At 41.9% G+C, this 12612-nt stretch overlaps 1 protein-coding gene across 1 annotated transcript in view; it reads left to right on the top strand.

The window, feature by feature from the left end:
• Positions 1 to 12612, top strand: part of LOC126184593 (neogenin) — a 250931-nt gene that overhangs the window by 229933 nt on the left and 8386 nt on the right. The window lies entirely within an intron of this gene.

Here is a 12612-nt window from a genome sequence, read left to right as displayed (position 1 = left end):
TGTTTTTGTGACACCTCTGTGACATAATTTGGCCAATTAAAATAACTAACACCCAATTGAAATCAAGTCTCCTGACAGTGACAATGGAGGAAGTTGTTGAAACCTCGATACTGACACATCTGATGTGGTAAGAACTCTGTGAAAAATTTACTCAAGTATAATTAAAATGGTCAAAAGAAATACAATCGAAGATTAATGGGTAGCTTGGAGAGATGAAATGGAGATGGCAGTGGAGGATTAAATAGCCAAAAGAACAAGACTCAGCAGAAATCCTTGGATAACACACAATATTAAATTTAATTCATAAAATTATAAAATATAAAAATACAACAAAGGAAGCAGGCAAAAGAGGATACAAACATCGAAAAATGAGATTGGCAAGAAGTACAAAATGGCTAAACTTGAATGGCCAGAGTAGAAATAAAAGCTCTAGAAGAATACATGACCATGAGAAACATAGATGGTGTGTATAGGAAAGTTAAAGAAACATTTGTAGGAAAGATAAGGAGCTGTATGAAATCTATAACTCAGCTGACTAGCTAGTAGTAAGCAAAGAAAGGAAAGCTGAAGTGAGGAAGGAATGTATAGAGGGGCTATAAAAGGAAAAAAATTCAAAATAATGTTATGGAAAAGGAAGAGAAGTAGATAAAGACAACCTGTAGGAAGTGATACTGTCAGAATAATTTGATAAAGCACTGAAAGACCTAACGTGCCTGGATAAGACATTATTACGTCAGTATTACTAAAACCCTTGGGAGAACCAGCTTTGACAAAACTGTTGTAGTGGTATGTGGAATAAATACCCATAGACTTCAAGAAGAATGTAGTACCAAAGAAGTCAGTATCAGAACAGTTTGTGTATGACCAATTGTCGGTAGTGGTTGCTAACACAGATTATCTGCAGAAGAATGGAACAGTTTGTAGAAGGTGACCTGGAGGAAGATGAATTTGATTCCAGGAGAAATACAGAAGCAGGTGAAGCTGTACTGACCCCACAGCCTACTGTAGAAGATAGATTGAAGTAAGACAAACCTCATTAGATTAGATTAGATTAGATTCAGTTTTCATTCCATAGACCCAAAAAATGAGAATTCTTGTGGGTGTGGAACATGTCAGAAAGTATAACATGAAACATTTGAATATAATACTTACTACCCTGATCATTTGTGAGGAGATTGTTGAAATACACTCCTGGAAATTGAAATAAGAACACCGTGAATTCATTGTCCCAGGAAGGGGAAACTTTATTGACACATTCCTGGGGTCAGATACATCACATGATCACACTGACAGAACCACAGGCACACAGACACAGGCAACAGAGCATGCACAATGTCGGCACTAGTACAGTGTATATCCACCTTTCGCAGCAATGCAGGCTGCTATTCTCCCATGGAGACGATCGTAGAGATGCTGGATGTAGTCCTGTGGAACGGCTTGCCATGCCATTTCCACCTGGCGCCTCAGTTGGACCAGCGTTCGTGCTGGACGTGCAGACCGCGTGAGACGACGCTTCATCCAGTCCCAAACATGCTCAATGGGGGACAGATCCGGAGATCTTGCTGGCCAGGGTAGTTGACTTACACCTTCTAGAGCACGTTGGGTGGCACGGGATACATGCGGACGTGCATTGTCCTGTTGGAACAGCAAGTTCGCTTGCCGGTCTAGGAATGGTAGAACGATGGGTTCGATGACGGTTTGGATGTACTGTGCACTATTCAGTGTCCCCTCGACGATCACCAGTGGTGTACGGCCAGTGTAGGAGATCGCTCCCCACACCATGATGCCGGGTGTTGGCCCTGTGTGCCTCGGTCGTATGCAGTCCTGATTGTGGCGCTCACCTGCACGGCGCCAAACACGCATACAACCATCATTGGCACCAAGGCAGAAGCGACTCTCATCGCTGAAGACGACACGTCTCCATTCGTCCCTCCATTCACGCCTGTCGCGACACCACTGGAGGCGGGCTGCACGATGTTGGGGCGTGAGCGGAAGACGGCCTAACGGTGTGCGGGACCGTAGCCCAGCTTCATGGAGACGGTTGCGAATGGTCCTCGCCGATACCCCAGGAGCAACAGTGTCCCTAATTTGCTGGGAAGTGGTGGTGCGGTCCCCTACGGCACTGCGTAGGATCCTACGGTCTTGGCGTGCATCCGTGCGTCGCTGCGGTCCGGTCCCAGGTGGACGGGCACGTGCACCTTCCGCCGACCACTGGCGACAACATCGATGTACTGTGGAGACCTCACGCCCCACGTGTTGAGCAATTCGGCGGTACGTCCACCCGGCCTCCCGCATGCCCACTATACGCCCTCGCTCAAAGTTCGTCAACTGCACATACAGTTCACGTCCGCGCTGTCGCGGCATGCTACCAGTGTTAAAGACTGCGATGGAGCTCCGTATGCCACGGCAAACTGGCTGACACTGACGGCAGCGGTGCACAAATGCTGCGCAGCTAGCGCCATTCGACGGCCAACACCGCGGTTCGTGGTGTGTCCGCTGTGCCGTGCGTGTGATCATTGCTTGTACAGCCCTCTCGCAGTGTCCGGAGCAAGTATGGTGGGTCTGACACACCGGTGTCAATGTGTTCTTTTTTCCATTTCCAGGAGTGTAGGTGATTACAGTGTGATAAATTGGAATAGCTAATATTTACAGAATTAACGTGCTGTCAGAATGAAACATTGTTATGCACTATGAATAAATTTATTATACACAAAATACCTAATCTTGACTGTTGTGACCAAGTGCTGTCAAACCAAAATCTAACACACATTTTTACTTAAGCTGGCTTAACGGTCTCTGTTAAGATATTCATCTATAGAGTAGGAGGAGTTGCCTATCAAAAAGTCTTTCAAACTCTGTTTAAACCGTGCTTTATCCAAAACCAAGTTTTTAATGGTTGCTAGCAATTTATTGAAAATGTGTGTTCCTGAATATTGGACCCCCCCTTTTGCACCAAGGTATGTTTAGGGAATTTGTAGATTTAGAAAAAGTTTTTAACAGTGTTGGCTGATACACACTCTTTGGTATTTCAGAGTTATCAGGTATAAAATACAAGGGGCAAAAAGTTAACTAGTGAACAATAAAGGCAACCAAGGAGAAATTTGTAAAAGGAAATGTCAGGAAAAAGAAATAAAATAGTTAACATTTACTGATGACATAGTAATTCTGTCAGAGATAGCAAAGGATGGAAGTTCATTTGTACGGAATGGATAGTGTTTTGAAAATGAGGTTATAAAATGAACAAATCTAAAGTCAAACAAGAGTTAGAAAATGTAGTTTAGTTAAATCAGGTGATGCTGAAGGAATTGTGTTTAGATGTCATTTTTTTGCAAACATTTGTGTGGTGTGTAACACAGTATTAAAGTGAAACGTGGATGGTAAACTGTACATACAAGAGAATTATAGGTATAGGTCTGATAACTAATTTAGATGTGACTGTAAAATGGAACAAGTTGATAGGATATTTCCAGGGGCATGAAGGAGTAGTTAATTTGGTATGGTGGGAAGAGTTGCCTAAAATTGTAGACTTTGACTGCTGTAAGCACATTTAAGTCAGTGTAGGTTGCAGTAGTTTTCAGAGATGAAGAAACCTGCACAGGATTCATTAGTGTGGAAATCTGCATCAAACTAGTCTTTGAACTGAACATGTCAATACAAACAATAACATTTCTAGAGTTTATTGTAGGAATTAAATTGAATTACAATGTTACTGAATGCAATAAATATTTGTTGGGCAGGTATTCCTTGATACTGATGGTATCTTTACTAGGTGTCCTTTGATGGTTCTCTCTCTGTGCTATTGCCTTTCCACCCACTATTACAATATGATATCTTCCTTTGTGAAATCTATACATATCCTAAAGCTCAAGGTTTCAAAGACAAATTTTCCAAACTGTAGTAATTACATATACACTATTTCCTGTTAATATATTTTAGATAATAAGGTTATTAATGTTGTTTAATTATCTTTTTATGAAAACAGTAAACTGAAAACTCCCTCTAATGTAAGCTTGCAGAGTCTCATGGCAGTAACATTCAATAAAATTTTCTTGAGCTTCCAGGCATGTCAAGTGGTTAAAATGCCACAAGCTTTCTGGAGCACAGTTACCAGATCAGTTTTGATGATACGTGTGTCATATCTCCCTCTAACAGCTTTTCGAACTGTGTAGTTAATTTTTATGTTTATATTATATTTCTGTTTGTTCTTAGTCATGCCATTCTTATTTCTACATCTACATCTACATTTATTCTCTGCAAGCCACCCAACGATGTGTGGCGGAGGGCACTTTACGTGCCACTGTCATTACCTCCCTTTCCTGTTCCAGTCACGTATGGTTCGCGGGAAGAACAACTGTCTGAAAGCCTCCGTGCGCGCTCTAATCTCTCTAATTTTACATTCGTGATCTCCTCGGGAGGTATAAGTAGGGGGAAGCAATATATTCGATATCTCATCCAGAAACGCACCCTCTCGAAACCTGGCGAGCAAGCTACACCGCGATGCAGAGTGCCTCTCTTGCAGAGTCTGCCACTTGAGTTTGTTAAACATCTCCGTAACGCTATCATGGTTACCAAATAACCCTGTGACGAAATGCGCCGCTCTTCTTTGGATCTTCTCTATCTCCTTTGTCAACCCGATCTGGTACGGATCCCACACTGATGAGCAATACTCAAGTATAGGTCGAACGACTGTTTTGTAAGCCACCTCCTTTGTTGATGGACTACATTTTCTAAGGACTCTCCCAATGAATCTCAACCTGGTACCCGCCTTACCAACAATTAATTTTATATGATCATTCCACTTCAAATCGTTCCGCACGCATACTCCCAGATATTTTACAGAAGTAACTGCTACCAGTGTTTGTTCCGCTATCATATAATCATACAATAAAGGATCCTTCTTTCTATGTATCCGCAATACATTACATTTGTCTATGTTAAGGGTCAGTTGCCACTCCCTGCACCAAGTGCCTATCCGCTGCAGATCTTCCTGCATTTTGCTACAATTTTCTAATGCTGCAACTTCTCTGTATACTACAGCATCATCCGCGAAAAGCCGCATGGAACTTCCGACACTATCTACTAGGTCATTTATATATATTGTGAAAAGCAGTGGTCCCATAACACTCCCCTGTGGCACGCCAGAGGTTACTTTAACGTCTGTAGACGTCTCTCCATTGATAACAACATGCTGTGTTCTGTTTGCTAAAAACTCTTCAATCCAGCCACACAGCTGGTCTGATATTCCGTAGGCTCTTACTTTGTTTATCAGGCGACAGTGCGGAACTGTATCGAACGCCTTCCGGAAGTCAAGAAAAGTAGCATCTACCTGGGAGCCTGTATCTAATATTTTCTGGGTCTCATGAACAAATAAAGCGAGTTGGGTCTCACACGATCGCTGTTTCCAGAATCCATGTTGATTCCTACATAGTAGATTCTGGGTTTCCAAAAAGACATGATACTCGAGCAAAAAAACATGTTCTAAAATTCTACAACAGATCGACGTCAGAGATATAGGTCTATAGTTTTGAGCATCCGCTCGACGACCCTTCTTGAAGACTGGGACTACCTGTGCTCTTTTCCAATCATTTGGAACCTTCCGTTCCTCTAGAGACTTGCGGTACACAGCTGTTGGAAGGGGGACAAGTTCTTTCGCGTACTCTGTGTAGAATCGAATTGGTATCCCGTCAGGTCCAGTGGACTTTCCTCTGTTGAGTGATTCCAGTTGCTTTTCTATTCCTTGGACACTTATTTCGATGTCAGCCATTTTTTTGTTTGTGCGAGGATTTAAGAAGGAACTGCAATGTGGTCTTCCTCTGTGAATCAGCTTTGGAAAAAGGTGTTTAGTATTTCAGCTTTACGCGTGTCATCCTCTGTTTCAATGCCTTCATCATCCCGGAGTGTCTGGATATGCTGTTTCGAGCCACTTACTGATTTAACGTAAGACCAGAACTTCCTAGGATTTTCTGTCAAGTCGGTACATAGAATTTTACTTTCGAATTCACTGAATGCTTCACGCATAGCCCTCCTTATGCTAACTTTGACGTCGTTTAGCTTCTGTTTGTCTGAGAGGTTTTGGCTGTGTTTAAACTTGGAGTGAAGCTCTCTTGGCTTTTGCAGTAGTTTCCTAACTTTGTTGTTGTACCAAGGTGGGTTTTTCCCGTCCCTCACAGTTTTACTCGGCACGTACCTGTCTAAAACGCATTTTACGATTGCCTTGAACTTTTTTCATAAACATTCAACATTGTCAGTGTTGGAACAGAAATTTTCGTTTTGATCTGTTAGGTAGTCTGAAATCTGCCTTCTATTACTCTTGCTAAACAGATAAACCTTCCTCCCTTTTTTTATATTCCTATTAACTTCCATATTCAGGGATGCTGCAATGGCCTTATGATCACTGATTCCCTGTTCTGCACATACAGAGTTGAAAAGTTCGGGTCTGTTTGTTATCAGAAGGTCCAAGATGTTATCTCCACAAGTCGGTTCTCTGTTTAATTGCTCGAGGTAATTTTCAGATAGTGCACTCAGTATAATGTCACTCGATGCTCTGTCCCTACCACCCGTCCTAAACATCTGAGTGTCCCAGTCTATATCTGGTAAATTGAAATCTCCACCTAAGACTATAACATGCTGAGAAAATTTATGTGAAATGTATTCCAAATTTTCTCTCAGTTGTTCTGCCACTAAGGCTGTTGAGTCGGGAGGTCGGTAAAAGGAGCCAATTATTAACCTAGCTCAGTTGTTGAGTGTAACCTCCACCCATAATAATTCACAGGAACTATCCACTTCCACTTCACTACAGGATAAACTACTACTAACAGCGACGAACACTCCACCACCGGTTGCATGCAATCTATCCTTTCTAAACACTGTCTGTACCTTTGTAAAAATTTCAGCAGAATTTATCTCTGGCTTCAGCCAGCTTTCTGTACCTATAACAATTTCAGCTTCGGTGCTTTCTATCAGCGCTTGAAGTTCCGGTACTTTACCAACGAAGCTTCGACAGTTTACAATTACAATACCGATTGCTGCTTGGTCCCCGCATGTCCTGACTTTGCCCTACACCCGTTGAGGCTGTTGCCCTTTCTGTACTTGCCCGAGGCCATCTAACCTAAAAAACCGCCCAGCCCACGCCACACAACCCCTGCTACCCGTGTAGCCGCTTGTTGCGTGTAGTGGACTCCTGACCTATCCAGTGGAACCCGAAACCCCACCACCCTATGGCACAAGTCGAGGAATCTGCAGCCCACACGGTCGCAGAACTGTCTCAGCCTCTGATTCAGACCCTCCACTCGGCTCTGTACCAAAGGTCCGCAGTCAGTCCTGTTGACGATGCTGCAGATGGTGAGCTCTGCTTTCATCCCGCTAGCGAGACTGGCAGTCTTCACCAAATCAGATAGCCGCCGGAAGCCAGAGAGGATTTCCTCCGATCCATAGCGACACACATCATTGGTGCCGACATGAGCGACCACCTGCAGATGGGTGTACCCTGTACCCTTCATGGCATCCGGAAGGACCCTTTCCACATCTGGAATGACTCCCCCCGGTATGCACACGGAGTGCACATTGGTTTTCTTCCCCTCTCTTGCTGCCATATCCCTAAGGGGCCCCATTACGCGCCTGACGTTGGAGCTCCCAACTACCAGTAAGTCCACCCTCTGCGACCGCCCGGATCTTGCAGACTGAGGGGCAACCTCTGGAACAGGACAAGCAGCCATGTCAGGCCGAAGATCAGTATCAGCCTGAGACAGAGCCTGTTGCTCTTCTGTTGATATAATATATTTTTAATCAACATATCTCATTCATTAGATTCCACTGTGGTTCACAAATGTTAATTATATATATTTTTTGACAGTCAAGAAATGACAGTACTGAACATAGTAGTTAAATAAATGAATCTTTTATTCATACTCACAGTTATGGCATAAGTGGAGTGACCCCAAGGGAAGAACCATCTCTGTTCTCTTCCTTGGATCTGGAACTGGTACTGGCACTGACTGAAATTACCATCTCTTCAGTCTGTTCATCCAGCAGTCCTTCAAAAGTACAGGTCTTCTCAACTACCTTCTTGGTGACAACACGTGACCAATCCTGTGGAGTAACATTTGCAATGGTTTCTTTTGTCGTAAACTTATTTTGCTTTATGCCACATTACCTTTCACCTGGGCCCATGTATTCTCAGTCGATTTAAATGACTGTGGTATGGCGGAACCCTGCTTACATTATGCCCTTTATTGTTAGCCAGTTTGTTGACCTGCTAGCATGGAGTTTTGGCTTGTAAAGCACTACAAGTTCCATTAACTTCATCTTATTCATGCCAGGTTCAACTTTCTCTAATGGAACATTTCTTTGCCCCAGAGCAAAATATCTTCTTTCCTCCACTGCATTGTCAAAGCTTTATCTATTACAGCAAGTGGTATGGCTCATTGTCCATTACCATTGTCCAATTTGGAGGAATATTTTACAGCAGAACAGTACAAAAACTACTCCATGAAAACCTTGGCATTCATTTCCTCATGATAATCACTTTGCTTCCTGGTATGGAATAACAATAAACAGTTTGGAATGATGCAGCAAGCAGAGCCAGCATGGAAGATGATTATCATGCCACCCTGCATGTTGGTGCTTTTGTCATTCCTTGTGCTCTGTGATCCATCCACCCCTTTGTAAACTTGTGACAAGCATTAACCCACGTCTCATGCAGCAACAAAATGTCTTTGAACAAAACATTTCTCAGTGCATGCAGATATTGGCCTCTCCAGGCCACTATGTCACCTCTCTGGATGATAAATGTCTGAGACAAAAACTTTTTGTGCTGGAAACTGAGCTTGTGAAGACAATTTTGAAATGACAACCTACTTCCAGTGAACAGATCTGCTTCTTTAAGGCTGAAAAGAAGTTTATTTGAAGTAGGGTATTCCTCATGTTGATGATAACCATACATATCTTTGCATTGCATCCTGCTGGAACATGTTCATCTTGGTTAACTGTCTCTCATAACTTCTTTTCTTGCCTGGAGTTTCTTGTAAAGAGTGACCTGGTGGTGCTTCGTCAATCACGTTTTCCTTTCTTTCCATTTCCTTCCTAATTCTCAGCAATGTAGACCATGAATGTTAAGTGCTGCAGCTGTTCTGTCCACCACTGTTGTAACACCTAAAATTGGACCACCATTATTGCACTTGAGTTCAGAATAAATGAACACCGAGAGCATAAATTTGAGACCTTTTCCCCAGAACGGAATTCCCTTTCCTGTGCTCAGTGTCATTGGAGCCAGTGAATGCATCCTTGGACAACCTCATTTATTGTGAATCTCATGTTCAGACATGCTGCACTATTGTTATTAATGCAACTCCAATGCAAAAACATGACAACAGGGACACTTTTGCAGCCAAACTGCTGACTGTGTGGTAGGGAAAGCCAGCTCACCATTGGTGTTACCTGGGCAATGGTGTCACACCCCCTTCACTGAGGCAGACATCAAACGTCACAATTAAATTTTAAATACACTGTAATTATTGTTATCTGATTGTGATCTAGACAGCTAAAATTTTTAAAATAAGTTTGTAAACATTTTTTGTATATAGAAAAGAGACCTCATCAAATAGCATTGAGTGGCAGGTACACATAAAACAGAAAAAGAAAACTGGCTGGCTTTCAGAATCAATCCTTTTTAGAGCTGGAGGACACACACACACACACACACACACACCTGTGCCCCTACACAGTGCCAGCAAGACACACATTTACATTCTATTTACATTCTACCAGAACTTTCCTACTATATTTGCAATTTGCATTCTACCAGCCTACTATATTTGTAATTTACATTCTACCAGAACTTTCCTACTATATTTGTATAGGGTGCCCCAGGAGGAACGGTCAGTATTCAGGGATTCAACAGTAACACTCATTTGATTTTGGACTAGTGGCATGCCTGTATTTGTCCTACCCCACAACCTCTCTGACATTTCATTCTAGTCCTGCCTACCTCCTCGGAATATCTTCCTGCCATTAAACTAGCCCATTGAATTTACCATTCTCTATGGTGTGTTTTGAGTGCAGCAGTGCAAGGGATTGAGAGTGTATCAGAGAGAAGCATTGCTCTAGCTAAAATGCTGTACATTTGCACTAATGAAGAGTATGCAGATATGGCATGTGCTTGTGGCGTCTTCAGCGGCAGTGCTCTTACTACAGTCAAAGACTAATATCAGTACTTCCCACCATGTCTAATTCCTGATCATAGAGTGTTTACCAGAGTTTTCAGCACGTTGTGTGTGTAATAGGTATGCATAGAAGTTTCCATTTTTCTTCTTAATGTATAGTTAACAACCTACGCAGGAACAGCTACACATTGAATGGTGCAGCACAGTCCTACTGCCAGCACTCAGTGATTTCCTGCAGGTATCAATGTCCTACGAGCATGTGTATCACAAACATTACATGTGGAAAACTTGTACCCATTTCACATACAGCTTGTCCACAGTCTTCACATTTGCAACAATGCCTCATGAATTGAGTTTTGTCACTGGTTAAATGACAGTCATCATTTGCTTCCATTAATACTATTCACTGATGAATCCATGTTTGCGTTGAATGGAATCAACAGTGGATACACAATAATCAATTATGGTAGCAGGATAATTCACATGCTACTGTGTAAACCAATTTCCAAGTTCATTTTTCAAACAATGTTTGATGTGGCATGATTGGTAACACATTGATAGATCCAGTCATTTTAGAACCATGAATGACTGGAAGGAATTACTTGTACTGTTTCTAAAATTTGTTTGTTAAGCATTTTGAGGATGTTCCTTCGACCACATGGACTGCAATGTACTTCCAGCATGACAGAGTCCCTCGACGTTTTACCAGACATGTGAGCGAACATCTCAACTGCACTTACTCTAATCGCTGGATTGGGTGTGGTATTGCAATTAACTGGCCACCAATGTCACCAGACCCTATGCTATTAGATTTTTGTTTATGGGATTGGAGGAAGTCTGAAGGGTCCAAATAAAGGGTGAATACACGAGATGAACTGCTTGCTCTCATCATGGCTGCTGCTGGCCTCATTAGAAAACATGTAGAGGCATTCAGAGAAGCAACACATTCTTCCAAGAGTGCACGAATGCATTGAAGTTGATGGTGCGAAATTTGAACATTTATTGTGAACCGTACAATAGATGTAATGTGACATGAATGATAAAGCTTAGAGGTGAATGTGTCAAAAATGTGTATTTTTCATTTGATACTTTGTATAACACATGTTGTAATGTGTACTAACTGTTGTAAATGCGTAAACCTGACAGTGTACTGAGTAATCCAAAAAGTAAATAACAATGTACATTAAATGTGTTCTAGCTCAGAAACCATTTAGAACAGGGTGTATGTCCATATTAAGTTTTTTGCTTTAAGTGCTTGTTCCTGTCATATACCTGAATACTGACTATTCTTCGTGGGACACCTTCTATATAAAAAATGTATTTGATACTGCTTCTCTTCTTTCTGACAGTTTCAAGCAATAAAATTAAAGAAACCATTGAAATAAAAATTATGAACAGCACCCTCAATAGACAGTGACCTACAGTGTAGTTAGTGCAGCATGTGAAGTGGAACTGAACTGCTGTAAACTTATATGTGATCGGGATGACCAATCCTGCGATCAGCAGTATAATCCTGCATCTGCATCGAGGAAATTAGTTCCAGATATCAAAGCCTGCTGTGGCAGCTGATTTCAGTAGCAGAAGATGAATCTAATGCTTTGACAGCCTTGTAGTGGAAGCAGAAATCATTTCATATTGTGAGTGCCACCTGGGTGGAAATGGAGTGGAACTCGGTGTGGCGCCATGACTGGAGTGCCTGGATGGTGTCACCCTCTGGTGCTTATTGCATTGTACTAGGGACTAAGTACAGAGCAAGAGGCTTACACAAAGGACTAATTCATGTACCTTCTTTGTATTACTCAATTCAGGTACACCAAGGACAATTTCGTGCAAGTCGTTTGTTGAATGTGTGGTGTCATTAGATGAATTCTTAGTAGGTATCAGGACCAGAAAGAAAATTGTAGTTTTGTTTCTGAAATATTAGTTGAAAGCAGCTATCAATAATGAATCATGCAAGAACTATGCCAAGATTTATGTATCAATTTAGTGATTTTTGCCCTTAGCATGTATCACCTAGCTTTGTGAGTAAAGTAATGGAGGCATCTGAAGACTGTAGGTATGCTACTCGCCTAGGCCTGTGTGACTCAAATTGTTGTCAGTGTTTGTGAATAGGGGAGTTAGGTTAAAGGAACAGAGGTAAGGCTGTAGTAAACTAAACAGGAGAAAGAGAGAAATGGATATGGAATGAGAAAGAATAGCTCTAAATAACACTAATCATGTAGGAGATTGAGAAAGAAGTCTATCCCAAAAGTGGGATATAAAATAATTTTCAAAAAGGGTAACCACAGAGCATGTCGTCAGACTACTCAGCATCAGTTATGATCATGGTGATTTGATGCTTTCACTGCCATGGCTGTCTACATGAATTCTTATCAGCAATAAGTTATGTAATACGTCTGATCCATTAGTTTCTTTGAAAATTGCTGTGCCTTTAAAATCTCATTGTGTCATA

Source organism: Schistocerca cancellata, chromosome 4 (assembly GCF_023864275.1).
Source record: "Schistocerca cancellata isolate TAMUIC-IGC-003103 chromosome 4, iqSchCanc2.1, whole genome shotgun sequence".
In the NCBI taxonomy this organism is placed as follows: domain Eukaryota; kingdom Metazoa; phylum Arthropoda; class Insecta; order Orthoptera; family Acrididae; genus Schistocerca; species Schistocerca cancellata.
Note: the sequence above shows the minus strand (reverse complement) of the source record. Positions and strands in the feature narration are given on the sequence as shown.